General features: G+C 36.2%; 1 protein-coding gene across 11 annotated transcripts in view; it reads right to left on the bottom strand.

Moving 5' to 3' along the window:
* The window catches only part of Mef2c (myocyte enhancer factor 2C), a 145,204-nt gene extending 117,678 nt beyond the window's left edge, over positions 1–27,526 (bottom strand). For 6 of the 11 annotated variants that reach the window (XM_021179832.2, XM_021179842.2, XM_021179834.2 and 3 more), the window contains exon 1: positions 26,079–26,416. The gene's annotated coding sequence lies outside the window, so the exon portion shown is untranslated. Of the gene's footprint in view, positions 1–26,078; positions 26,417–27,477 lie in introns of those variants that run through there. The other 5 variants (XM_021179843.2, XM_021179831.2, XM_029468445.1 and 2 more) reach the window with 5 other exon arrangements.
* Between the last annotated feature and the right edge of the window lie 204 nt (positions 27,527–27,730).

The raw sequence follows: 27,730 nt of genomic DNA, 5'->3' as shown, positions 1-27,730 counted from the left end.
TTAGTCTTCTACTGATGCCCATCAGCCTCAATCAGTACTCAATACAAACTCCATAACCTCACTCTGTATGAACAACTTATGCTGGATTTTTACAGATTTTATGGATTTTCTTGGTATAAACAACTATTGCTAGGATTGATTAAATTTCTCTGTTGTAAATTTTACCTGCTAATTGATTATAGTTGAAAATTTTCTACAATCCTAAGCATTTCTACAAACCATTATTTTAAAAACTATTTCCATTCTGGATAACCACTTGGGAAGTTTAAAGTATAAAACCTATATATTTAGCAATGTAAACATATATATTTCATACTTTTAAATAACTTAAGAAATTTACATATATGTGAATAGAATATAATGTTTGCCACATGTTCCTGAAATTATGAAATCTATTTTAGGCACTTCAAGAAGACTAAAGCATTAATTACACTAAAATGTACTGATGATTATTTCTTGAAATTTTGTAATGCAATCAATACAATCAGTCTCAGTCCATAAATGCTTTAAGTATCGTTAATAAAAGCAAGCTATCAAAATACATTTACAGTTTAGGTTGTAACATCCCATAATAACAAATGGGAATTAAATCACTGAAAGTGAAGCATGGGCACTGAAATATATGGAATATTCTGCATTTCTGAGAATTATAAAGATAAAAATAGCTTGAACTGCTATCATATTTGATATAAAACTATGGCTAAAACAATCTCAGGTCTTTATATTAAAGTGTATGTTCAACACTGGTTAACAGTTAAGAATTCACATCCCTTTTCTTTAAACTTTAAATTATTTCTGCATAGATTGGTAATTTTAAAGCTATTTTTATTAACAGATACAAGAAAATACAGGTCTAGATGCATCAGTAGCCGAGATGGAAGTTGAAATATAGAGCAGGAATGACCAGCTAATGAAAATAAAATCAGACTTTAAAGTCGATTTCTATACAAGATAGTTCATGGCAATGCTCGCTTCATTTAAATTCTGGATTAAAGTATTTAACAAAGAGTTTAATGTAATCATTTAATTTCTCAAATGATAATGAGAATGTATTGTGTTCGTAAGCAGTAGGCAGCAATATCTACTGGGTAACAGCTTTTCTAGGCTGGAGTTGTTCCTTGTGAACAAGAGACAAATTCCGAGCAGGTACTTTTGTACATGAGGTAACTAATTCCCAGTAGGAGCACTAAGAAGAAATGTGCTGTTAGTTCCATAATATCCATATATGTAAGTCAATGCTTTCAAAATAGAAGTAAGTAAGTATAAATGAAAGCAGGTGACTAGAGACTGCCTGAATAAATGAAATTAAAAAAATCAAGTGATGATAATTTTAGAGAACAATATCATTAAAACAAATATGTCATGAAGATGGGAAGATTTCTAGTAAAGTCTTCATGATTTAATTATCATTTTGAGTTTTCTTCTTACCATCTGCTGATGCTAAGAGTGGAATAAGTAAAAGGCATATTTTACAAAGGGCTTACAAGAGATACAAGTCCTTTTTCTATGTATTGGAATTTTTATGGTCTTATAGGAATAATTTAGATGATTATCACATGGAAAGATTTGACAAAGCTTAAGCTCCCATTGGAGCAATGGACATTCCTTCAAATGCATCTATGTTTGTACCTATCTATGTATCTAAATATCTATGTACCTATGTATGTATGTACGTATACATACGTACATATGTATGTATGTATCTATCAAATGATTCATCATTCAATTATCTCATGACTCTTACTAGTGACATAAACAAATTTTATGGTAATTTACATGTTTTAAGCAGTAGAAATTTTGAGAAAAGTAAAATAATAATTCAAGAAATGTGTAGAAGCATTATCTACCCACCACATGATAATACACTAATTAGCAGCATTTTGTAGGCAGAGGAGAACCACATTTTGTTGTAGTGAATGATTATTTATAAAGCTCTACTCTCCACGCGTCTATGATATGACATAGACTTTATTGCTACAAGTTCCTAGAGCAATGACGCAAAAATCCTTTAGCCTGTCAGGTGTTTAGCGATGGTGCAAAAAGCAGCTGTTTAGTTGAGAGAATACTTATTCGGCAGTTTGTATACCCAAATAGAAAAATAAATACAATTCGGTACTCTAAAGAGCTGACATTTTGTCATACTGAGAAAGAAACTTTAAATACTAATTTTAATACTAGTTAAAACCCAGTAAACACCATATATGCACAAAATCTCGCGGAAGTTAGATGTGGGAAGGCCAACTCCACAGGGAAATGCTCATGCAGTGATGACTTCAACTGCTCTTCCAAGCTTCTCTATTTTGAAATAGGACAATTATTATCCTTCATTCATTTGCCTCAACAATTATGGAAAAACTATTATGCATAACAGACTCAAAGATGAAATGCAATATACTCCCAAGCTCAAAGAGCCTGAAATACAATATGGGTTAAGAACAATATTCAGTATACTGTATTTTCATTTTATAGTGCTATTGTACATACACCATTTCATTAATGCTTAGGTATCATGGTTACTGAAGTTACAAGCCTTGACATTATTTCTATTTTGATATGAAAAGGGGTTTGCAACGAATCATATCTGTCTTTAGGGCTTTTCTTTTGTGCTGTAAAGAACCGAGATTCATTCTAATTTTAGTATCTATGTGAATACACTGAAGCATTCTAGAGTAGTTATGAACCACTCCCCCAAGTGACTCAAGGAGCAGGAAGGAACTGAGTCTGGTGGGAGGATCCTGGGAAGAATTGTTGCCTGGTGCTGTCCTTGTTGATAAATTCTGAGGACCACATGGATTAAAATGAACTGTTGAAATTCTTCTTCAGATTTCTGACCCATTTTTAAATTATGTTTAAAAATGAAATGCAGAAGACTTTATAGGAATTTAAAATATTTCCAGGCATCAAGTTTTTTTCTTTTTTCTTTTTCTTTCTTTTTGGTTTTTTGGTTTTTCGAGACAGGGTTTCTCTGTGTAGCCCTGGTTGTACTGGAACTCACTTTGTAGACCAGGCTGGCCTTGAACTAAGAAATCCACCTGCCTCTGCCTCCCGCGTGCTGGGATTAAAGGCGTGCGCCACCACGCCCGGCCATCAAGTTTTTTCTTAATAATCCAAAATTATTTTATTTTTGATACAAATTTCTTTATATTTCAGGAAAAACACCTTCACAGTTCTTAGGATAAAGGTACACACAGTTACAAAATTATACATTTCCGTTTTTATAATTGTGTGTTTTACACTAGCTTTTCATGGTTGGGTTTTCAGTACAAAGGGATAAAATACGCTGGTGTGATAAGCATCTTAAAGTCCAGTTAATAGTAATGTGCTGCCCCTCACATGCATGTCCATCCCTTTCAGTCAGATTCCCTGTGAAGTAGCTGAGCTCATGTTCAGATGGTTCAAGCAATATAGTGCAGAGAAAGAAGTCTCAAAGATTCATTAAAAACAAGTTAATTAAACATTATTAAGAATGTTTTGGTTAAATACATGGAGTGCTGTTTTTAGACTCATAAGCTATCCAACAAAATACTCTTTTCCTATTAACTTAATTTCAGAAAATGGAGAGATTTCTTGATAATAAAATCCAACTTGTGAATAACTAAATCATGTCAACTCAATATAAACATATCTACCCCTGGCAAGTTAGAATCTGCTCAGTCTCCCAGCTATTGTTTTATATATGCAATACTCGAATCACTCCATACTTGTGCAAATCACTCCATACACACACCAATCACTTCACACTAACCTCTCATAAGAGTTTCTAAATCAAATCTCCCCAGAAGCCCGGTTTTCTCTCATTCAATTCAATTCAAGTCACCGGTAGTCATATCTATGGAGCCAAGTCACCTTCCTAAGTATTTCTGGAGACGAGGGTGAATAATAACACATAGATCTTAGAAAGAGGGGATCACAATTTATTTGCTCACTCATTTATTAAGTGTTTATTAACCATGTACATGGAAGAGTTTAAATTTAGGAACTATAGGCAATGGGTCTTAAAGTGTGCCTGGAATATTATGAAGGAGTACTCCAGGGCACAAGCAAGGAAGCGAATGGAGCCAATCAAGTTGTCTGATGATGAGTCTGTTCCATTCTGTCTAGCACATGCTCACTCCATTACTAGTCTTCTCATCTCCTCTTTAAGTGTCTGCTCAGTTAGCTCTCGAGAAAGGCCTCCTCATCATGTGTCTGTCAGGCCAACTAGAGATAAGCAGTAAACATTTAGAGTATCAAGCACTATACATTTGCACTGAGAAACAGGAACAGCTCAGTGAGATGACACTGTAAGTCAGAAAACTGATTCCCTCAGTAGCCATGCTTAGATTCTGGTGGCCATTCCCATTACCTGAACATGAGACAGGATGCTCCGGTGGGAGTGTGATATTAAGAAATATGTTCTCTGAAGCTGCCTTCTGAGTTTGGGGTGCCACGGGGTATACTTTGGAAATCTAGAAACTTATCTCTTTCTAACCATTCACATTTCCAGAGAGATCTCTGGCTAATAGTACCTGGGAAAGCAAAGTCAATCAATACATTCAGCTATTTGTATTACTGAACGAGTATGGCCTTATACTAATCTTTGATCTTTTATCTGAGGTATACATTAGGTTTCTATGGACACAGTTCATATCATCTATTTAAAAATTGTACCCAAAAAGCTGTCTCAGTATCTCTTCCCTGCCATTGGATCCTATCCCCTCTACTTGGTCTGCCTGGTTGGATCTCAGTGGGACAGGATATGTCTAGTCCTTCTAGGACTAGATGTCCCAGAGTGTGATGGTACCCCAGGTGATTTCCCTTCTGTGAGGGGAAGGGGAGGGGCAGTGATGGGGGATTTGTAAGGGTGAGACTAGGAGGAGGAGGAAGGAAAGGAGGAGGAGGAGGAGGAAGAGGAGGAGGAGGAGGAGGAGGAGGAGAAGGCTGTGATTGGAAGGTAAAGTGAATAAAGATAATAATAAATAAACTTTCCCCAAGGAAAATAAATTCTGTATTTCCTACCTTAATTGTAATATACTTTTAGATACAATATATTTGTCATTTGAGCTGTGCTGATATTACTGGGCACAAAGTGACACAATATAGTCTATGAGCCATACTAGGGACACCAAAAATGACAGCACATGATATTCTCAAATAGCCCTTAGACCTGTCTTGAATATGTAAGGCTGGCTTTCCAGAACCCTCAAGCAGTACAAACCAGGCTTTTAATTTCTGATTTTCAAGAATATAGAACGGGCATATAAGGAGACCAGAGGATAATGTTATTTACACATTTCACTACCACTCTAAATAACTGTGACTTCAGTGTTCTCTACGGACAAGCTGTAGCTTACTTCTTCAATCTCCTGCCCAATCCCTCAGCTCAGCGAACAGCAGGTGGAAGGTTACATAACTATGGATATGTTATTCTATGAAAAGCCTGCAATGGAAACTTTACTGACAATCAATCATATACATTGGTAATTTGTCCTCAGACAGGAAAACTCTTTGTTGATACACCACAGATATGGGTTTTCAGATACAAAGGTTGCTCCTTTAGGAATAAGTCCAAAAAAATTAAATAAATAAAAATAAATAAAATTTAAAAAAACACCCAAAACCAAAAATCAACAACAACAACAAAAATTCTGAGAGGCAATGCTATGACACAGTTTTGTAAACCTTATAGATCTTAGAATTTTGTTAAAAATCTTCTGCAAATAGAAAAAAAATGTGAATTCCCTGAATATAATGGAAATATAGTTTTCAATGATGGCCAAAGCAACACTATAATGATGACTTTAAAATACCAGTGGAATGTTGTGTTCTGTAAGTAGGAAATAAGGGTTCCTTTTACAAAACAGAAGAAACCTTGCATTTTACATTGGGCCCAACATTTACATGGGCCCAACATTCCCATGCTTTGAAGTACTTGTTGGATGAATGGAGAGCCTCCTGACTCTCTCTACCGTCGCATCCCAGCAGATAGGCAAGGCATAAGGGAATGAGCTATGTAGGTGTTTCTACTTCCTTTTCCTTTGGGGATAAAAATAGGTCTTTGCCAGAGTTGTCCAACAGAGCAACATTGCCTGCTACTGCTGTGCTCTACTGTCTGTCCTTAGTTCCTTTGCCATTTTGTTACACTAGCAGCATAAAGCAGAATGAAATGTGGTTTTTTTTTTTGTTTGTTTAGTTTTTAGAAATTTCCAAATTACAGGATGTTTGTTTGTATTTTTCAAAACCCGTGGTCTACTGCATACCTTCCAGACACAGCCTCGGGTCACAGTCTGTACAGCTAGGCTGGACAGTTAGATTCAGACAGCAGAACAGGCCTGCTCAGCAGAGCCAGCAGCAGCCCACGATCTGGAGACATCAGTTTTACCATGTGCGTGACAACAAGAAGATCCACAACAACCCTGCAAGACTACAATTTAAGTAGAGCTTCCAATTTGCTGTGGTTGGCATGACCTAATTTTGGCTAAAAAGGTACAGTGTTTTTTAGCCCCCCTCTCCCTTTCTGGGTTTCACTTACTATACAATGAAGAGAGAAAAAAAATATGTTCGCAAAGGGATTCTTAGTCTCTTTTTAAAGGAAGTTTTGGGAATTTAACAACTGTTGGCCTCTGGCTAATCCCCAAGCTAAAGTCTTTTTCCAGCTTCGCCTACATCTTGACCCCTCATGGCAAATATTTTAGGCAGTCTATTTATAAAGTTCATCACTTCCCCTGTTACTTCATCTTCAGAAATGCCAATAATTTAAAATCTAGAATGGGGCAGCTGGTCTCATAAACTTGGGAAGGGAAGATTCTATGGAAGAGGTAATTCTGTTATAAATTAAGAAGTCATTTTATTTTCTTCCAAATTCTGCAGTTAGAGGGAAGTAATACTGTTGTCCCAACTTACCACTTTACCGTTCAAAGATGCTTCAACATTTTATCATCTTTTGAAAGTACATTAAGAATAGTTCTTAACTTTGGCTTTGTATTTTAGTTTCTTTGGTCACTTTTAAAAATAGTATCTATCAATCAGTGATTTTTTCAATCGCTGACTTATCAATCAGAATTGTAGTTGCTGGTATCCAGGTACTGATAGTTTTTAAGAACTCCAAGATATTGAAACATGAACCTAGATCTGAAATGTTTTGTATTAAACTTGTTCAGAAAGGTAACACCTCATGACACATATGATTTTTCAGTGTCACACTGGACTTGGAAAGTTATTAGCTTATTTACTTATGAACTGATTCACCTGGAAAATTTTTTCACCTTTTTCATGAGATGAGAGAAAATGTCCATCTGAAGAGTGTCAACCGACTTGCAAGTTACAATCATGGAAAGCCCCGACCTTCTTAGCTCTAAGCATGTCTTTTTATGGTAATACTTTCTATAGCAGAATAAAACATTTTTCTATGTAAAATTATGTCTATATTTTTATTGTCATATCTTTTCATTCTATATACACAGTATAATTGTGTTTGTATGTGTATATACTTTGTATTTATATTTGCTAATGTGTACTAAGCAAGTCCGGTTCCCACTATTCTTTGTATCTTTTAAGGCCAAAATTTGCACTTAAAGATTTATTCCCTTCTACCAAGTCCATCATCGCTGCCTAAATAGCACATAACAAGAATGACACAAATAGACAAGCTAACAGGGAGGGGGAAAGCTCATGAGGACTTAACTCCAGGCAAAGGACTGAAGGTAACTAAAGGAACGCTGAGAGCAAGAGATAGAGTCTTCCACAAGGAAGAACAATCCATTATTCCATACCATATGGACAGAGCTGAGAACACACAAACAAGTTATAATGCACAGAGTGAACACAGTGTATTTCTACCTTTGGAAATATGAAATATATAATGGTTTAATCATATAAATTAATAAGGAAAGATAAAAAGCCATGAATTTGAAAGATAGCAAGAGCATGTATATGGGAGATTTTATAGGGAAAAAAAGGGGAAAGGGAATTATATAATTATATTATAATTTTGAAACAAGTTAAAAAAGAATATCTAAAAGTAAGAAATTGAATCAGCTCTCAAAAAGACATATTGCCTCCTACTAGCGTACCTTTAAGGGCTCCTTTAACATATACAAGATTCTTTCCCTAAAGATAAGATATCGTTTTAGTACTTTATTTATTTTTATTTTATGTTTTTTTTTTTTTAGATCAAGAAGGAAAAAGGAAAATGTTGGCCGAAGGGTTTTTTTTTTTTAAATTACTTTTTGTATGAGATAAAAGTTGAGTTCCTTTGTATAAAGGATTCTTGGGGCATCTCTCTGTTGGTGCTTTTCTCTCTTTTTCATAACCTGCTCTATATCCTTTGACAAAGCAGGGGATTGCAGAGGAGGACCAGGCTCAGGCACCCTTCCTTTCAGCTGTGTCTAGGAACTAGGGCAGGAGTGGGAGGATAGGAGCCAGTCCTCCAAGTTATCTCGAGATCCCCAACAGGGAGGGTTTTGTGGCATACCAGAGAATAGAAAGGGATTAGCCACGCTTGTCCTACTTCTGGCCCATCTTCACAGCTTCATTAGTTCCCTGAAACTCAAAAGAAACTAACGTCATTAGATCTGAACAGCTCCACCATCTTCTGACTGTACTGACACATTAAATATGAAGAGTTGGTGTTCATGAGCAAGAGCTGGAGAATACAATGTAGGGACAGAGCCCAAACTACTGTGTTTATTTGTTTCTATAACTTTCAGAATGTCTCCATTTTAAGTTGCATGCCCAAGTTTTAAAATCCATATTTATCATTTAACTAGGAATTCTTAAGCTAGTCTTTACATAAAAACCATCCAAGCAGCTTAAAAACCACAATGCCCAGATGGTAGTGCAACTTAATCCAAATCTGGAGGTGGGATCTGGGTATCATGTTTTTGAAAAGCTTCTCATCTAGTCAGGATTGAGACCTTACTATCTAAATTAATTATAAAAAGACAACTTCATGTTCTCTCTACTTTCTTAGCATACACTCAAGATCAACTCTATCACACAAATTTTGAATGAGTCTGTTTATAACAAATTGTGTGTTGATTTTAGTCCTTGGATGATTAGCTTTTTTGAAAACTCTTTTAAAATGTGTTAACCCATAACAGTCTTGCTCTGGAACTATTACTAATAACTTTAGTGTAACAATCTTTGTCAGAATTATCCTGTAACTATGACTGCCCCCTCAAGCTTTCAGTAATTTAAAGCCTTTACGATATATTTAGAAATCAAATAAATTCTAAAAATAAAGTCAATGATCCATGGAATCTTAAGAGTATGTGTTGTAATTGGAAGGCTCTAAGAGAGGAAGTCAAAGCATTGAGTTTGAGTTGTGTTAGGAAACAGAGGCAGCTACTTGCCTTAGTTGTCTTTCTGTAATGAGTGAGCACTGACCATTAATAGTGACTAACACAGAGAAGACCAAATCCCCCTGACAGCCGGCACCAGAGTGATGGAGCGAGCTACTTATTTCTGTAGAACATTAGTCCCAAATAATACGCAACACCCATATCTTCAAAAGACATTAATAACAATAACTTTTTTTAAATACAGAGAACATAGGGTTTTTTTCCCCTGTTTTCTTGTAAAACTATCAATCACTTCTTTCTCTTCAAAACAGAAACAAAGCAGAAGCAAATGCATTTATTAACGTGAGCTGTGAAGACCTAGCAGGCAACCCATGACATTAAAAAATATTGTAGCTATTAATTCTGAAGTCCTAAGCGCGTACATTGGGTAATTCAGAAATATCTGAGTCCCACTGACCTCCATGGGACTCTGTCCTCACTTCCATTCTACACTATGGCAATATTTTTGTGAGAAACTGTTCCTTAGAGAAAAGAAAGTTCATACTGTTTGCTAACAGTAAAAAATTACCAAAAAACATGTTCCTTTTCCACTTTAAAAGCTCCTTTACTCAACCCAGCAAGTTTTACTTCATGTAAAACTTAAAGTCCACATTTGGTGAATAAACAATATATATTAATTTTTAAATATAAGAAATCCTAAGCTGTCACTATTTGTTTCAAATCTACCACTGGTTTCAGGATTTGTTTTTTCTTTTTAAACTACAAAGATACATTTAGAACATGTGTTTGAATTTGAATTACCCAGAATAGGCACCATACCATTCAATTAACTAAATAATACCCTGAAATTCATTTAATATCCAGCATAGACTTTGTCTAATATCTCAAATCCTTAAATAAATAAAAAGTATTAAATTACAATAATTTTTGAAAGTGATGTTTAGAAAGGGAACAGTTCAAGAGATGAAAAGCAAAACAGAAATCAGTAGACTATGATGAACAGCTACATGTTCACACATCAATGAGGCTCATACTGTAACCGGAAAGTACATTTCACACACAGTAATCAGAGATTGCTTGCACAAAGAGGTCTGTCAGTAAAAATGCTCTTCATTCAGTTTATCAATATAAAACTGTATGTCAGACAAATATTTGTTTCTCTTCTGTTTAGAAAGCTCACAGGCATATGTCTTCTGCTTTTGTGGAATGACTAAATAGCTTTCCCTAACCAGCCATAAAAAATTCAGACGTAACCAATGAGATCCTCTTTCTTTCCTAGGAGGTATGATGTATGTAGGATCTTGCTTAACTCAGTATGTACAATAATGGGCTCTGGAGACTCCATGATTGGAGACTCATATGCTGACCTTACTAGATAACCTTAGTAAACTACTTGAAAAGGTCATGGACCAGTTTCTTCACCTGTAATATGTTAAAGGTAGCAATATGGAAGAACATATTAAGTTTTGAAGAATAAATAAGGCAACAAACTTACAGAGTTTTAAGATCTTAGAACAGTACTTAAGAGTAAGTTCTCCAAAACTGTTGGCCATTATGTTTACTACCAACAACAACTGTAGTACATAGTTCCTGTAAAGAACGATGCAAAATGGTTGACACAGTCTAAACATTACAGGAGCTATTAGAGATACGTCGGCTAGTGAGTGGAGAAAAAGAGAATCAGAATTCCTAAGTCATAGTTGAAAGTATCAATTACATTTATAGATGAGTCCTCCTTTATACAAGCCAACAAGGACTGAAAACCAACTGGGCAGCATATGCCAGTACAGATGGAAAAAGAATACAACTGTCTTGAAATTCTCTATAGAGAGCTTAGTGCCAAGCTTTCTGGTCACTGCTGTCCAGCCTTTTACCTGCAACAAGAGGCTTTGGTGTGCTTGTGCAGGGACAGAGACTGAAGACTTTCTTACGCTATGAATAATACATATGACAGGGACAGTTTTACAAAATGATCTATCTTTGCTCTAAAAAGACCCATGACTAAGCAAATGCAAATGAAGTATCACTTCTTAACCACGAAGAAAGGTGTCCCTCTACCTGCTGGAAGGACCATCTTCCCACTCTTGTTTAATAGCTGAGTGCCCATCTTTGTTGGAATTTGAAACAACTAACAGGACTCAGTTCTTAAGATGAAATGTTTCCAAAGCTCATCTCAGTAACAAGAAAGTCATTTACATTGGAAAGTATACTTGCTTTAGTTTTAAAAAATCAAGTTAGATTGGAAATCGGATTACTTCTTTAGAAGGAAGGCATTAATTTTTTTTAAAAGAAAGGCTTATCTTTTGGGGGGAATCTAGTGTTTCACTGGGCAAAACCTATTTGTGGATATTCAACTTGTGTGAATCAAGCTAAAGGGAGGAAACTTTGTCATCCTAATGACATTTAAGATTGTTTCTATGCTGTAAGTGATATGTAGAAGATTTTAGGATTAACAATTCAGGATGCCTAAATTCACACATGGAGTTTTGTCTCGAAATCTTGTATTTCATACAAGATTAAAGACTGTAATTACCCTGGCTTCACATGACCCCCTCCTCAACACCAGCCGTGGTTAGCCTCATTTGGTCCCCAAACTGAAAACAGTTCTCCACCTGACTTTCAGCAGGAAAAGAGAAAGGAAAGGAGGGTGGGGCAGGGCATTCCATGGGACTCAGCCAAATGCCTCTTATTAGTTCATCTATGATTCTCAGCTCTTTGTGCCAATGCACATATCAAAGCCACCAAACCCCAAGAAATACAGGTACCCACAAATTAGAATGTGAGATCATATGACATATAAAATTATGAATAAATTAAAATGTTGGAAATAAAAAGAATAAAACCTAGAATTAATTGTTCTTTATTCTCCTCTTCCTTCCCCTTTCACTCCCCCCCCATCGCCTTCCCTCTCCTCTCATCAGTTGGCTTGCTATGTAGCCCACACTAACCTTGAACATGATCCTTTTTCCTCACCTCTGAATAGCATACATGTGTTACTGTACCCAGGTTTTATGACTCAGCTTAAATATGTGTGCTATGCTCATCAAAAACATTATAAAATCCATTTATGATAGGCATGCGTAAATCAACATTTAAGTATAGAATAGTAGGATTCCTTTTACTTTAAGAATTAAGAAAACGTAGCAGTTGTCTGGTTTAACTCTATAGAGATAATTTAGCAATTAATTTGTATGCTGTAATAGCAGTGCCAATGAGTTCCAACTGTAAGATATTTTCTTCTTCTTAATATGTGCAGAACTGTTTTAAAACATAATTTATAATGCAAGAGTTTTCTATGGAATGGTATCAACTTTTTAATATAAGGACTTCTGACACTTGAAGTATACTTCATAAAGTTTTCTGTCGGAGAAATCCAAAGGTAGCTTTTCTAAATATGTATTTTATCAACGATCATTTATATTATCATTTCTTTATAAGTTTTGAATCTATATTTTTAGGTCATCTGATTTAAACTTTCACTGAGAAAGTTTGAGTTCCCTGAGATTTTAGTTGTTACCCAAGTCAGAAAATTGTTTTAATAACTTAAAATTAGCATTCAAGCAATGTGTGATACTTTCATTCTGAAAGATATTTAATAACACAAAAATCTCAACAAAATACAAATATTGTTCAGTAACTATTTGCATATGAATATGCATGCAGTATTATACATAAAACTTAAAGTACTGTTACATAATTAAGTTTATTAACTTAGGGATGTATGTACTGTCCATTAAGAATTCATATGAAGGCAAAAAAATTATTTTAAATGAAGATAACATAAACCTAAAATTTGTATTGATATTTAATGAGAATAAAGAAACATATTGAACAAGAATTTCACTCAGAAAAAATTACTTGTTGAATTTAAAATGTGAATATATGGAAAACAGAATATCCCAATGTTCTTTGAAAGGTGATTGTCTCTATAAAGCATGGGATTGTATTTGATAGTTTAACTACTTTGGGATTAACATAAGAATGGTGTCTATTAGACTAAACAGTTGCTATTTATGACCATCTTTTTATTATTATATCAGAGAACAATTTAAACAAAGCTATGACTTGGTGGAATAGTAGGCTGAAGTCTAGCTTGATAGTAAGTTTATATTTAATTATGCAGGAAATAATCATAATTTGAAATTTGATAATTTTATCAAAACCATCTTGGATTTATTTGAAATACTCTCATAAAAATTCGCTCTTAAATTTAACCACTAAAGACAGTTTTGAACTTCTAAGATTTTATTTTTAATAAAAAGTAAATATTTGGTCAAGAATATCTGAAAGCAAGCTTTTAGTCTAGTATAAAAGTTTCTTGGAAATCTTAGGGATGGGGACGAAGAAAGTAGGGCAATGCATATATTCTCAGTTACTCTTTAAAACCTGCAAAAGTGACTGCAGTGGCATGTTCTGACACATTCTTTTCATAAACCAAACCCTGTTAGTGACAGCGGAACAGATTGTGTGCATCTGCTGGGAACGAGCCAGATGACAGTGGAAAAACGCACATGGATACCTTGGCACAGCAAATAAAAAATGGAGAAAAAAAAGAGCTGGAAGAGAAACTGCTCAACTTTAATTGAAACATTCTTTCCAGCATGATGAACATCGTCCAACCACTTCTTGTAGCCTGTCAATTTTACATGTAAGAATGCATTTTAAAAGAGTCCTTTGTAACTCAGCGCTGTTGTGTCCTCTCTTAGCACTGAATGTTGACTCTGGCAGTGGAATATTTATTAAAATTATCTCAAATGTAATAAGCACAAGTGTTGACAAAGACACCGAGTGGTTTGGTACAAGCTCACTAAACTTCAAAAAAAAATTCTTTCAGGTTCAAGTGAAAATTTAACTATCTGAGTTAAATTTTCAAATTGTGTATTATTCTGCCAAGTGCCAAGGATGCGTCAATTCAAACTCTGTTAATGTGACTATTGTAAGTGGCGCTTGTGTTCAATAATGCTGTAATATTTCATTTTATGGTGATCACCCACAGTATTGTTCAAACAGTTGGCTCAATAGCAGAATAGAGGTCTATACATACAAACAAATGTGTTGCTATAAATCATATATGGAAGTTCTCTTGGATGCTCTGATTACAATGAAAATTTATTCTATACAGTATACAATGCAAATTTTAAACTGGAGACAAAGTTGTTTAATAGATTAGGAGTCTGACTGAAGCAGCTGCAGTCAAAAAAAATCCTGGTGATTAACAGCCATTTTCCAGTAATCATAACCCTGGAAAGGGCTACTAAGCAGGGGGAGGGGGTTGCAGATGGGAATAATTCTCTAAGCCCATATGCCTTAGAGGGCTCCATCATCTTCATGCAGACTTATTATTATTATTATTATTTTTAAATTAAAGCTTTTAGAAGCGTCCTTGATTGCAGTGTTGGGAGCTGTCCATGCTGTTTTACCACAGGGAAGTCCACTCGGCAAGTATTCCTTGCGCTGAGCACTCTTTTATCCAGGCATTAAAACAAGGTTAGAAAAGAAAGCTGAAATGCAAGGTGCACACCAGAGGCTCATTATTCAAAAGCAGGAGAACTATTTCAAGCAGACATAACTCCCCAGGTTGTATACCCTGCAAAGCTTTGTCAACATTACCTACTATCAAAATATGATTTTTTTTTGAGAAATTAAGTGAATACAAAAACAACCAAAAGAAGAAAACTGGTTTCTTGTACCAGAAATAGTCCAAGTTTTATCAAATTTTTCTGAATGTGTCTTATATAGGTCAAATGCTAAAGTCATGAGCAAAATTTTGCATTTTTCTATGCTTTATTCTTCTCATATGAATGAAAATACCTACATTGAGTCTATTTGTTCACTGCCCAAGGTAGGTAAACTATAGTCAGAGTTAATAATTACTCACACAATTAAGGGTAGTAAAAATATATTTACTTATTTTATTAACTCTTCAAAGAAAAGTACATTTTATCTTTATGGTTATATATCTCAAGCTCTTACTGAGCAGGTTCCATACAATGGTTGTTATAGGTAAGCATGCTTGCGCACCAACATAAGATGTCTACAATATCACTCATTCTTCACAGGTAATTCTATTACCACATACAACCAAATTGTGAAATAAGAAATGAACAAGATGAACTAATAGACCCCACAAAGGGCAGTACAAATTAAACAAATGAAAGATTTCAAAAGTTCTTAGAGCCTGTTGTCACAAAGGGCTTCCAATTCTGTGCATCTGTCTCTTTTCCTGAACTGAAACCCCAATGAAACTATTATTGTTAAACAATAATCCACCTAAAGTCAAAACTTACAGTAAATTACTTTTAAAAGTCAAGGATGCAATTATTCTTATTTCTGTAGTCCTATTTCTAATTTTGAAAGTAACATCTGATCTATAAAGGTTTTGCTTTGCTTGGAGAAAGATACACAGTATTTAGTAATCATTAAAATTGACCTAACAGCATCATGACATGAGATTTGACCTGATGGTGACCCAATTGTAATGGTCTAAATATATTAAAGAAAAAATTATTTATCCAAGTATTGTTAAGTGATCATCATTAGTCAGAAATAAAATTGTTAAAATTGAGTGGAATTACAGCAATTTAATAATTACTAGGTATTCATTAGATGCCGGCATAATGATTTTCTTTATACTTAACCTTCAGAAAAACTTGAAGAGGTGGCTAGTATCACAACCTATTTTACAGATGCTGGTCTGAGGTTTTCTGGAGGTTAAATAACCTGTCTTCGACCACAGGTCAATAAACTGATGGTTAGATTTTGAGCCCAGTTGGATCTCCCCCCCCCCCCATGATCATGCTCCACATTTTATAGGCTTACAATGTATATAATAACATAAGCATGGACGATCAAGACACAGCAAATGAATGGGGCAATAGGTTCTTTAAACTCTTTGTGTTCGCTGAAATGATTTTCTATTTCTTTCAGATTCCATTCTCACCCTCTCATGCTTTGTGTCTCTCATGTATTCTGCTATTTTCATCTCCACTCACCACTCCATAAACACATGTATGCTCATGTGTAAACACACACACACACTCATACACACACACTCATTCACACATGCATGTGCACACTTCATAGAGTCAGACAGACTCCGTAATATTGTTTAGGTTATTCCATAAATGTACCATCTTCCGAGAGCTCACGAGGCTGTTCTTGTTGATGTGGCTGTGCTATCTATCCACTGACTTAAAAGTCACAGCAGCTCCTTACAAAGACACAATCTGTAGTCCTTACACTTTCAAGATCAATGCTAGGAGCTCTTTTGTGACATGATAGTATCCTATGTTGAACCACACAGATCTCTGAAGTGTAAGCAATTGAAACACAAAACAATTCTACAGTCACCCAAGTGTAGACAAAGAAAATTAGAAGTGCATGCTTTTACAATATCAAATCATGTATATGTATATGTATCAATACATCAATCAATTTGTATCTGTCTGTCTATCTATCTATCTATCTATCTATCTATCTATCTATCTATCTATCTACCTACCTATCTATAAGAAGAAAGGTCAGATGGAAGTCCAAATAAATATATTTAAAAGGGATAAAGATGAAGCCAAGAATCCTTAAGACTGTTTCTTTTGAGTTATTAAATGAAAGAAGAGAGGGAGACAGCTCACATAGTGCTGTCTCTGTCTCTGTCTCTGTCTCTGTCTCTGTCTCTCTCTGTCTCTCTCTGTCTCTCTCTGTCTCTCTCTCTCTCTGTGTCTCTGTGTCTCTCTGTCTCTGTCTGTCTGTCTGTCTGTCTGTCTGTCTGTCTGTCTCTCTCTCTCATTCCTTCCATCCAGATTGAGCAACATTACCAGTCTGGACCAATAAAGCCATAAGAAGATAGTGCTAGGGACTGAGAAACTCAAGCGAGTCGTTGGAAGTCTATTCAAGTCACTGTGGAGATTGCTTTTAGTTTGTGTAAAGGGAGAAAAGTGCAAATGTGCAAGGGAAATGTAGGCAACAATATTTCTTTAACCACTAAACTATACCAACTTTAAGTAGCTTTCAATAAATCCCGTAATTGAAGTCATGCACACTCACTTTTTTAAACTGCTAATTTTGCTGCTTTCACGTTGGAAAAGTAATTCAGATGGAATTAGTTCTGGTTTTTATATATTTTGACTTATTAACAGTTAACAAAGCAGGGAGAAAAGGGCTACATCCCTGACCACAGAAACCTTTACTAAGTCGTCTCTCAGATGGAAGTCAGACACCCTGAAGAAGTTGTTAGTTAACGAAGTTTAAAATGCTTGATGGGGCAAACTACCTATTAGGTGCAACTTCAAGAGATTCAGGCTTTAAACTGAAGAATAGTTTGTATAATATTTAAATATCAAGGTAGTGTATTTTCCATTTAAAATTCCCACACTTGAAACTTGACAGTGGGTAGAACAATGCTTATTGGAGGTGTGATTTAGACTCTTATCATTTTGCACTATGCCAAGAAAACAAATCTCATTCTAAGTTTTAAAATTAAAGCAAAATCAAAGGCTCACATAATATTTAATGGAATGTCTAAATTATTCTCCTGTCTATATTTACAACATATACATCAAATTTCAATATTTTTTTCTCTCTTGGTAGATAGCACTAGCCTGCAGGTATTCTCATGACATTCCTTTTACATTTTCTAAAGAGATATATTATATTACTTTTTTAATACTTTGTTATAAAAATATACGTACTGGTATTGACAGATAGATAGTTGCCCTTGACATTTAAATGAAATTTAAAATAATCCATTTTATCGATTTTAAAGGAACATAAAGTTATATTTACTTTTGGGGGTGTTTAGTAAATGGTATTTAGGTAATTAATAATTGGTTTAGTTTGTTACTAAGACTTACATTCTGTAAGGACATTGTGAAAGCAATAATTTAGTTTAAAAATAAAGGTGGAACAAATATTTATTATGTAGAAACACTTTTTCCTGAAGGTCCCATTTAATATATTTCCAAAGGTGAAGGCTAGTTTTAGAAAGGTGTGCTGGCAATAATCAGACCCCACCTCTTACAAATAAGTGCCCACTGCCCTGGCAGCCAGAAATTATTTTTAATAGGATTTAAAATAAAAAAGCTCATTGGTAAAGGTTCAAAGTGTAACTAGCAATTACAAGCTACTTTTAAACATTTGTTACTTTACATGCCAAAGAGAAGTAGACGTTTCAGATCACAATTCCACGTGCAAGGATAAAAATGCAGATGTTTAGAAATCAGCTTACTTCACGTAGTAATAATCAAGTCACTCTCATGTTTTCTCTCAAATTACTCTGTAATTTGACCTAATAATTATTAAAAATGTGAATGCTTATCAATAAAAAAAAATCACGGTAGAACCATATATTGTGATGGAGCATCTATTTTCTGTGATAGGCAGAAAAAAAAACCCACCTTTGATGTTAATTTGCATCACAAAATGATCTGGCCTATCTGCAATATAATGCATAAGTTTCAGTGAAAAGAAACCATTATATTTTTTCTTTGTGCGACAACAAAAAGCGCCACAGATATATGATCAGGCCTTCATGTACTCTGTAGGTAGGGGGTGGGTAGGTAGTCAGTCCCATTTAATAACTCACACCTATTGTTTGATTCATTTTAAACCACTATATAGGAAGAAAAAGGAAACATAGTGAATCCAGTTTGCAGTTCGAGCCTTAGAGATTTAAGAGGCAGACTTTCAAGTTGAAGAAGGGAAACACTGTGCCTTTCCTTTCCCAAAGCCTCTGCTCAGGAAGGAGGCCCTCTGCTGCTCAGCCTATGCTGAAGGCGAAGGACATTGCTTAGGGCTGAAATCACTCTGAGAAGGGGAGGGAAGTTTATGATGTGATGCTCTGCACAGTGTCTGGTTGGCAGCCAGCAAGTTTTCATTTTGTAGCCCGCTGCCAGTACCTGCCCTGCATACACAAGAATAAAAATAAGCTCTACCCCAGGAACTATGGGCATGTTAAAAAGAATTAAAAGAGTTTATTTCTCTTTATCCTGAGTGTAACTACCATCTTCTTCTTCTTCTTCTTTTTTGTAAGAAAGAGTTGAAACCACAGTAACTGCGAGCTTCCTTTTTAAATTCCCCAAACTACCTTCCCACAAAGCCATTTAAGTCGAATTGTACATTTACAGACTCACCTACATGAAAGGTGTAACTTAAAACATCTGCTTTGACACATATGTTTTGTTCTGATATAAAAAGTGTGGTAATTTGAAAAAATACAGGACCATTATATTCTTAAAATATGTGTTCTTCTGTGTGTGCTCATTCATTAAAGAGACTGTTGACTGCAATTAGGTAGTCCGTCCTATAAAGCCTTCCTTGTGTGATCAGGATTTATAAAAATAAAATGTCCAGTGAATATTTCAACTAAATAACCACATCTTCAAAATTACTATAAAGAGATCCCAAGCCTTCAAGTTCCATTAAAAACATCATGGCTTTTAATACACCTTATGCAGGGTCAACAATTAACTATGATCTAAGAACTGAAAGTCAACTTTATTACCCTACTAGGCAAATTTCCTTATATTTATATTGACAAATCTGCTGTCTAATTTCATAAAAACTGAGCAAATTTAAGCCAAAGATGTCGATATTTGGGATTTGGGGAATGGTTGTGTTCTCTTGCTATCATTTTAGCTTATTTTAAAAATATGCTGGTTTTGGTTGTTTTTCTTTCAAGCAGTTTACATCCTCGAACAAAGAACCGTATCTAACACTTTTAAAATTCAACAGGCTAGAAATTCACAGCATCTATAAGCAACGTATGCACGCATCTTCATATGCATCTTATCTATTACAAGGTGCAGGAAGAAAACCAAGAGACTCTCAGGATAAGTTAAAAAAAATCAGGTTCCCACTAGGGACTGCTTCAAAGCCCGCTTCCTCCAGTCACTCACACAAGTTGAAGGGACTTTATTTAAACCATTGCTTGAAGCCTTGCACGGCCATTCAATAAGCAGGCTGAACACCATTGCTCCATTCATTTCAATTTTTTTTTGCATTAAGAATTAATAAAGTCTCTCAAAGGTGTCCCTTCTTAAATAGTACTGATTTCTACAGATTTTCTTTGTAATAAGTTTACTGCCTTTATTTCTTGTCATGACATTGATTTCCTGTAAAATGCCCTCAAAAAATTCTTTTTATGTGCACTCTGAATTTTATTTATACCAACTATATTTTAAAATAAAACAAGTAGAAATATATAGCAGATACATTGTAGTGAAAGCTACAATTGTCACTAGCCCAATGAGGCTAGTCCATGGGTTTACATAACAGGTAACATAAACTCCTTTCTTAGCATGAATATGCCTTCTCTTTGTGCAGTGAGAGCAAGAAAGTACAAAATAACATCACATCAGATTGTTCTTTCGATATTCTTATATTTAACTGTAGTATTCTTTGTCATATGCTACCTCCATAGCCTCACAATGGGGTTGGAAAATGTATGTGTATAACACCTTTGATTTCTATATCTTAATGCTATAAACAATGTGAAGTTTTCAAAATTATCTCAATGTACTATATAGTTGTGAGCACAAATTACTATAAATGTGATTTCTTTGTTTCTTTGCTCTGTTTTGTTTTATGGTCCGTTTTCAGCACTGAGTATTAAGCGGCAGACAGGAGCTGTTTTTCAGAGGGAAAACTCTTTATGGTTTGCTTCGCTTACTAACTAGAACAGATCATTACAAATCATTCTGTTTCTTATGGGCCAGTCTCTTATATACTACAGATTTGCTTCAGCTCTCCAGGGGAAGAAATGCGGCTCCTGTGGGAAAGGCCCACCCCTTCCTAGATGTTTGCTTCCTTAAACGAAAGGAACACACCCCTTACATTCTTTGAAATTTGTCCAAGACGAGAATTGTAATGGCACTGTATCATGGACTAACTTAGGACAAAATAATCAATAGGCAAATTTTGCTAATATTCTGTGTACTTTTTAATCAGGGCTGGCTATTTCACACCCTACCACGTGTCTCTTTCTGTCTGTCTCCCTCTGTCTCTCTCTTTGTGTCTCTTCCTCTGTCTCTGTCTCTCTGCTTCTCTCTCTCTCTCTCTCTCTCTCTCTCTCTCTCTCTGTCTGTCTCTCCCTCCCTCCTCCTACACTCTTCTGCCCCCCTCCCCCCATGTAAGTGTAACAACTAATTAAGCTCAGGTCTAACATATGCACTTGAATCCTCAGAACACTGTATTAGTGAAAGTCAAGAATGTGATATGCACTGAGACAACCCAGGAGGCCCAGAGATGTTAAAATCTTTTGCACTTGAATTTGGAACTATTAGGAGAATGTCCCCTTTCATAACTATACTAAAGAAATAATTATAAAATCAAATGGCAATTGTCTTAGGTAGGATCAGAGTTGCAGGAAGTCACAGATATGCAAGCATGTCACTCACTGCTATGGGGCTAAGGACATAAACCTTGCAGTAAAATTGATGTCCACTAGTGTCTACCACATGAGAGTGCCCTGTGGGTCCTGAGAACTTATGTTCTAGTAAAACCTCTTTCCACTACATAGAGACATTTTCCCCCAATCAAGTTTTTCTTTTGCTATTTTATAAGTAACACTTATCTTTCCCTTCCCTTTATTTTTTTAACCTTTGAAATGCAATATTCACATAGAAATTTGCATCTGTGAAGGCACGCAGTTAACAAAACTTGTTAACTCTTGAGGGGGTCTTCTTAAATGAAAAGATAAGCTCTTTTAACCATTTCTCATCGGCCATTCAATGATGAACTCTATCTAATTTCCAGGTCTACAAAATGGAAGATCTGCTATTTTTCATTTGCAATAATAGTGAATATAAGGAAGGATGATATGAATTTCAACCGAAGGTATAAACTTATTACTCTTAGCAGAATATTGTTAAAGTCGAAGTAAACCTTCATACCATAAATCCACAGATGAAACATCTCATTCACTATAAAGTATTCTATCTTATTATAGTAACGCACAGAAAATTAAACACATAAATATGAATTTTATGTATCACAGAAGATGCAGGCAGTGAAAGTGCAATGTTTACAGTTATGGATGACTCATTAGCGCTTTATTGTGGGAGACACTAGGAGGCATCAGTAGGGTAAAAAAGGACTTCAATTTTAAAAGAAGCAAGAAATTACTGTGGTGTTGGGTGTTTAGGAAGTTTGAGTTTTAAAAATGCTACAGGTAAAACAAAACTATTCTCTAACAAAGTCTCCACGTATTATATTTTCATAAAGAATGATGTTTAAGTAACATTCATAAAATAAACATATATATATATATGTCTCATTTACCAATAAAACCTATCATGATATGTTTTGAATGCATTGAATCATAACTATGTAACTACTCATCTTGAAGAATACACCTGGTAACAGAACAACATACAGGATATTGTCAATTATGTATTTTCTGCTTAATTTTTCAATACCATAAAGATATATTAATTTTGGCAAATCTACTCTGCATTCTACACAACACTTCTGAAAATGCTTAATTCCTTTAAGCTTTATGGTAACCACTTCACACAAACTGACAAACTGATATCTGCTCAAAGAGAGTTGATGGAACTTCAAATTTAAGCAATGAAAAAAACACTACTGAGCGCCTATTATTTGAAAACTGAGTTTTCCGCTGTTTAAGTGGCTCTTTATAATGACGAAGCAACAGGGTCGTGGCATAGTTATCTAGCAATCATTTCGAATCAGAGTGTCTTGCCGTTCCTCAGCAATCAGCCTTTATCTTTGCTCTATCAGAATAACATGTGAACTGTGTAATCTGCCTTTTGTAAGGTGTAGAGCGCTGTTGCTTTGGTTTTGTGACTTGCCTCTGTAATCTGGTTTGATTTCTTAAAGGTGACAAATCCCAGTGACGAGTCAAGCTCTACTGAATGCAGGAACAACCATGAGTCTGTGAATTAAGGCACAGTGCTGAGCATGAAATCCCAGTCAGCTCTTCTTCATATGTTACACTCACTAAGCATCGTCGATAAAGCCTTTCATTTGGTCCAAACCATCACTATATATGTGTAAAAGGAATATACATGCTTTTTAAGTGTAGATATTCATTTGGGAGGCATTATTCTAAAAGCTGTTATTTTTAAAAAGTTAAAAATTAATCAGCAATCCTTCTTCAGTCCATGCTGTGAGGTTGTGACCTTTAACTACACACTAAATTTCTCCATGTTGCTTGGAATCATGTCCTGAAAACCTTAGCTCTCTGTTTAATAACTATTTTTGTTATATAATACAATTATTACTGTGTAGATATTTCCCCATTTTTGTCCCTTTCTGAAATTCATAGACTCAAAAAATATATTGCACAGAGTTGGAAAATAAAACCCACAAAATATACTACAATAATTAGAAGAAAGTTTTAAAAGATAATGCTTACATTTGCCAAAGTGTTATTTAGCATGGTTCTCTATTAAAGAAATCTAAATACAATGAATAATTTATTAGAAAGACATAATTATATGCCGTTCAACTTAGGCACTGAGCAAGGTGAAGGCCAGAGAAACACTAAAAAATATTTGAAAACTATAGAATATATTGTTTTTTTTTTAGGATTCAATTTTCAGGAATCATTAGATAGTTATTTTTTTATTAGAATGAGTAGATTTCTACAAAATTAACTTGTTTATAAAGCAAAAAATAAAGAACATTATAACAACTCTTGGTTACTGAAGTTTGCTGTGGTTAATTAGTATCTCTGCTTGGGAAAGTTAATGCTCACGATTACATACTTTAAAAATATGACTAACTTTGAAAGGGTGGAAAGTTGCTTATTATGACATGGTCATTTGTTATTTCCACCAATACCAAAAACATTTATATTAAATTAATAGCACACCTTAATATTACCCTTCAATGTATTCACATGCACAGCAACTAAGATGTAAATAGCGTCGTGAATGAATGAAGTAAAACACTGCTTCTAATAAGGAGTGTGAGAACTGTATAACACATTCCCAAACTGTGAATCATAGTAATAAGAAGAGCATTTTTTAAAAAATAAAGTTCAGCACAATTTGAAGTAAAGATAACTGCCAACTACTGGCCCTTTAACTTGGGTACCAATTTCTTTTTTAATTATATGTTACGTATGTGTCAATGAATACTTTTAGAATAAAGATCAGAATCCGATACAGGATTAAATGTATTATCCTTTAAATAGTACAAAACCTCATTGATTTCAGGAATTTTTTTCCCACTTGTGATGGGACTTAAGGACAACCCATTTTACCTGCCATGCACTTGCATTAGGGCTACCTTTAAATTCAATAATTAATATGCTTATACTAGATGATCATAATGTGGGGTTTATTGCCTGCAGTTTTGTAATTGACTCAATAGTTGCACAAACATACCATTGGTGCCATACTTACACATATTGAACTACTTATAAGACTAGCCAAACTGACATCATTTTTAAAATTAAATGAGAAATTTTATCTATAAATTGAAAATCGGTATGGCTCCAAGGTTAAGTGTGGCTCACAGGTGGTCACATTTCAAGTCCTAGCATATCTCTAGGGGAGGGGGATTATTATGCCCCACACAAACATTTTTACTCTGCAACACAATTCCATTGCAAGGTGCCTGTGGAGGGAGCCGGGTCACTCTTCTGGAAAGGCATGGAAATGCGACTGGAGTTTTCTTTACAGCACTTAGAGAACACATACAGTCACTAAAGCATTTCATAAGGCAGTTACCCTTAGAGTTTCTATCACATTAACAATTGTAAAATGCACTTTGTATCAAAGCAATTCTCCACCAAGGACCAGTTAAAGAACTGGCAAAGAGCCTGATTCTCCATACACTGTCAGCATTTACATACTGAGTGTTTTATACAGAAGACATCCGTTTCAAAAATGTGAGGGAAAAGGTTCATAACCATAGCATCTAGAACAGGACAAAATGGCTCAGACATAACAATTTCCTTAAGAATTGGTAGCCTTGCTCTGGAAAGGAAGTCACATTAGCACTGCACTCAAACACTTGCATAATACACAATAATACAATAAGCAATGTGCTCCGTAACTATAGACTTCCTTTACGGCCAACTTTGTCACTTAGTTTAGTAACTTTCATCCAAAGTCCAAAGAGAAGGCAGGCTAAGTGACTTAGTTTTGTTTGTTTTTAAATAGCTTAATATTTCCCTTGATCTAAACAACAGTGCACATGCTGAAATGCAAACATGAACTGTGCAATGCACAGACTACCATGGCCAGGGCAACTGCTTCTGGTCCCCACCAATTAAACTCTTTCAAGCCTGCACTTTGGTGAGGGAAGAGGATGCACAAAAGGTAGCCTCTGGCAGACAGCCCTGCTTTAGCTTAAAGTCATCCCAAGGACTAGTGGCTCAGAATCCAAACCCAGGGCAAATCAGTCTTTGGGGTAACTCCTAGGAGCATCTTTCCACAGTGAACTAAGAGCTAAATTTTAAGACAGCTACTTCAAGGTCACAGAACAGTCTGTGAAATACTAAAATACACTAGTATCCGCGTTCTCCACCCTATCAAACATGCTAATGACAGGAACTAACTTCTTGAAACTTTAAACAAACTGATGTGACAGGAACAGTCAGATGTGATTTCAATAGCAGATGGCAAACGGATACTACTATCTAAAAAGTTACTTTCAGACACACACAAGGAAATCGTAGAATCTAAAGAAAGAATGCACAACAAGCCTTAACTTAAGCCTTCCAGAAAGGAGTTGGATAGACCCAGTGCCTGGAAGAGATTGGTGCAGATTTCAGAGACAATACACAAGCTATTTCTATTCTTTTGGAGAAATGTCAGAGGTACTTACATGAAGGAAGACACGACCAGATTAGTCCTTGGAATATTTTCCTTTCTTAAAAGAGAGGAGGAGAAAGAAAAAAAATAACAATAATCTTTACTTTGTCCAGCCTTGAAGTGCTTCTCCACCTGATTCAAAGCTGCAGGCACGGCGACCCACACAGAACCTTCAAAGTCAATCCAATAGCAGCCCGAAGATGTCTGGGTGTACTCGTGTGCTCAAGTGTCTGTGACTGCGAGGCGAGCGAGCAGAGAGCTGGAGACGAAGTGTGCGTGTGTGCGCGCGCGAGAGGGGGGCAAGGGGGAGGCGCGCGCGGGCTTGCGCATTCGCGCGCGCACCGAAGCCGCTGGAAGAGGAGGAGGAGAAAGAGGAGGAGGAGAAAGAGGAGGAGGAGAAAGAGGAGGAGGAGAAAGAGGAGGAGGAGGAAGGTGGAGGAAGTGAAGGAGGAGGTGGAAGAGGAGGAGAAAGTGGTTCTCTGTGGCCGGTGGGATTAAAAGTAACCAGACTCGTCCAGAAAACTGTGTCCAGGAAGGAAGTGACTGGAGACGAATGGGAAAAGGAGAGCAGCTCATAGCCTTAGATAGGTCGTGTAAAAGAGCGGGGGGGGGGGGGCGGCGGGGGGGGGAATGTAAGGATACTGGGAGGGGACGCGGGGGCGGCAAGCAAGACGGAGCACACGGGGCTGGGGTTCTAAGCAGCACGTACGCTCCGGTGCTACCCCTGTCCCCCAACTCATTTTATTCTTGCCTTTGCCTGGCGCTGCTTTTTCCTTTCCGTTTCTCTATCCCAACCAGCCCAAACCGTTGCCTCTCCTCCCGAGCTGGGGAAATCATCAGTTTCACTCTTGCAAAAGGGGGGCGGGACTAGAACCTCGCAACATTTTAATAAAACAAACATACTGCAGCTCCCTCCTCACCCCTCCAGTCTCAACTAGATTGATAAATTACTCCACTACACTACTTTAATTATGTATATGGTATGCAGAATAAATCACTGAACATCAGTACCTCAATCAAGCACTTTTAAATGATAATTGCATCTTGGTGAATCAATCTTTCCATTCCTGACATTTTGCTAATTTTAGTTTTACGGTGGGGTAATGGCACATGCCATACGCAAACCTAATGACAATTCTTTATTGCATGAAAGGGAAGACAACACGGGGAGCGGCGGCTCCCTGCCTCTCTCCCCGCCGCTACAGAGGACGCTCGGCTCCTGCGCGCTCGCTCCCCCGGGGAGGCTGCAAGCCAGCTAGCAGGAAAGTCCTTCTGAAGTCGAGATCTTCCTTCTGACCAATAGGAGCGCGACCCTAAGAGCTGCTCTACTGACTCCCCCATCCCCCGCCCCCATTGGATTCTCAGTAGCCACTTCATCCTTGCTCTGGTCCGCGCGCGCCTCCGTTACTCACGCGTAAAAGCCACGATCCAGGATGTCTGCAAGCCTCGATCCCAGCGTGCGCTTCCTGCCTGCCCAGAATGTATAAAGCTTTTGGCCTTGAGAGTCAGGAGGGCTAGGCTAGAAAGTGAGCCGAAAGGATCCTCCAATGTTAGTTATAAATTAAATACAAGTTTTTGAAATCTCGACTTTATCCCCGGGCCATTAACTTTCGAATCAATCTGGACAAATTTACCGAGAGGGCAGCTTCCTCGGAGAATGCCCCC

Source organism: Mus caroli, chromosome 13 (genome assembly GCF_900094665.2).
Source record: "Mus caroli chromosome 13, CAROLI_EIJ_v1.1, whole genome shotgun sequence".
In the NCBI taxonomy this organism is placed as follows: domain Eukaryota; kingdom Metazoa; phylum Chordata; class Mammalia; order Rodentia; family Muridae; genus Mus; species Mus caroli.
Note: the sequence above shows the minus strand (reverse complement) of the source record. Positions and strands in the feature narration are given on the sequence as shown.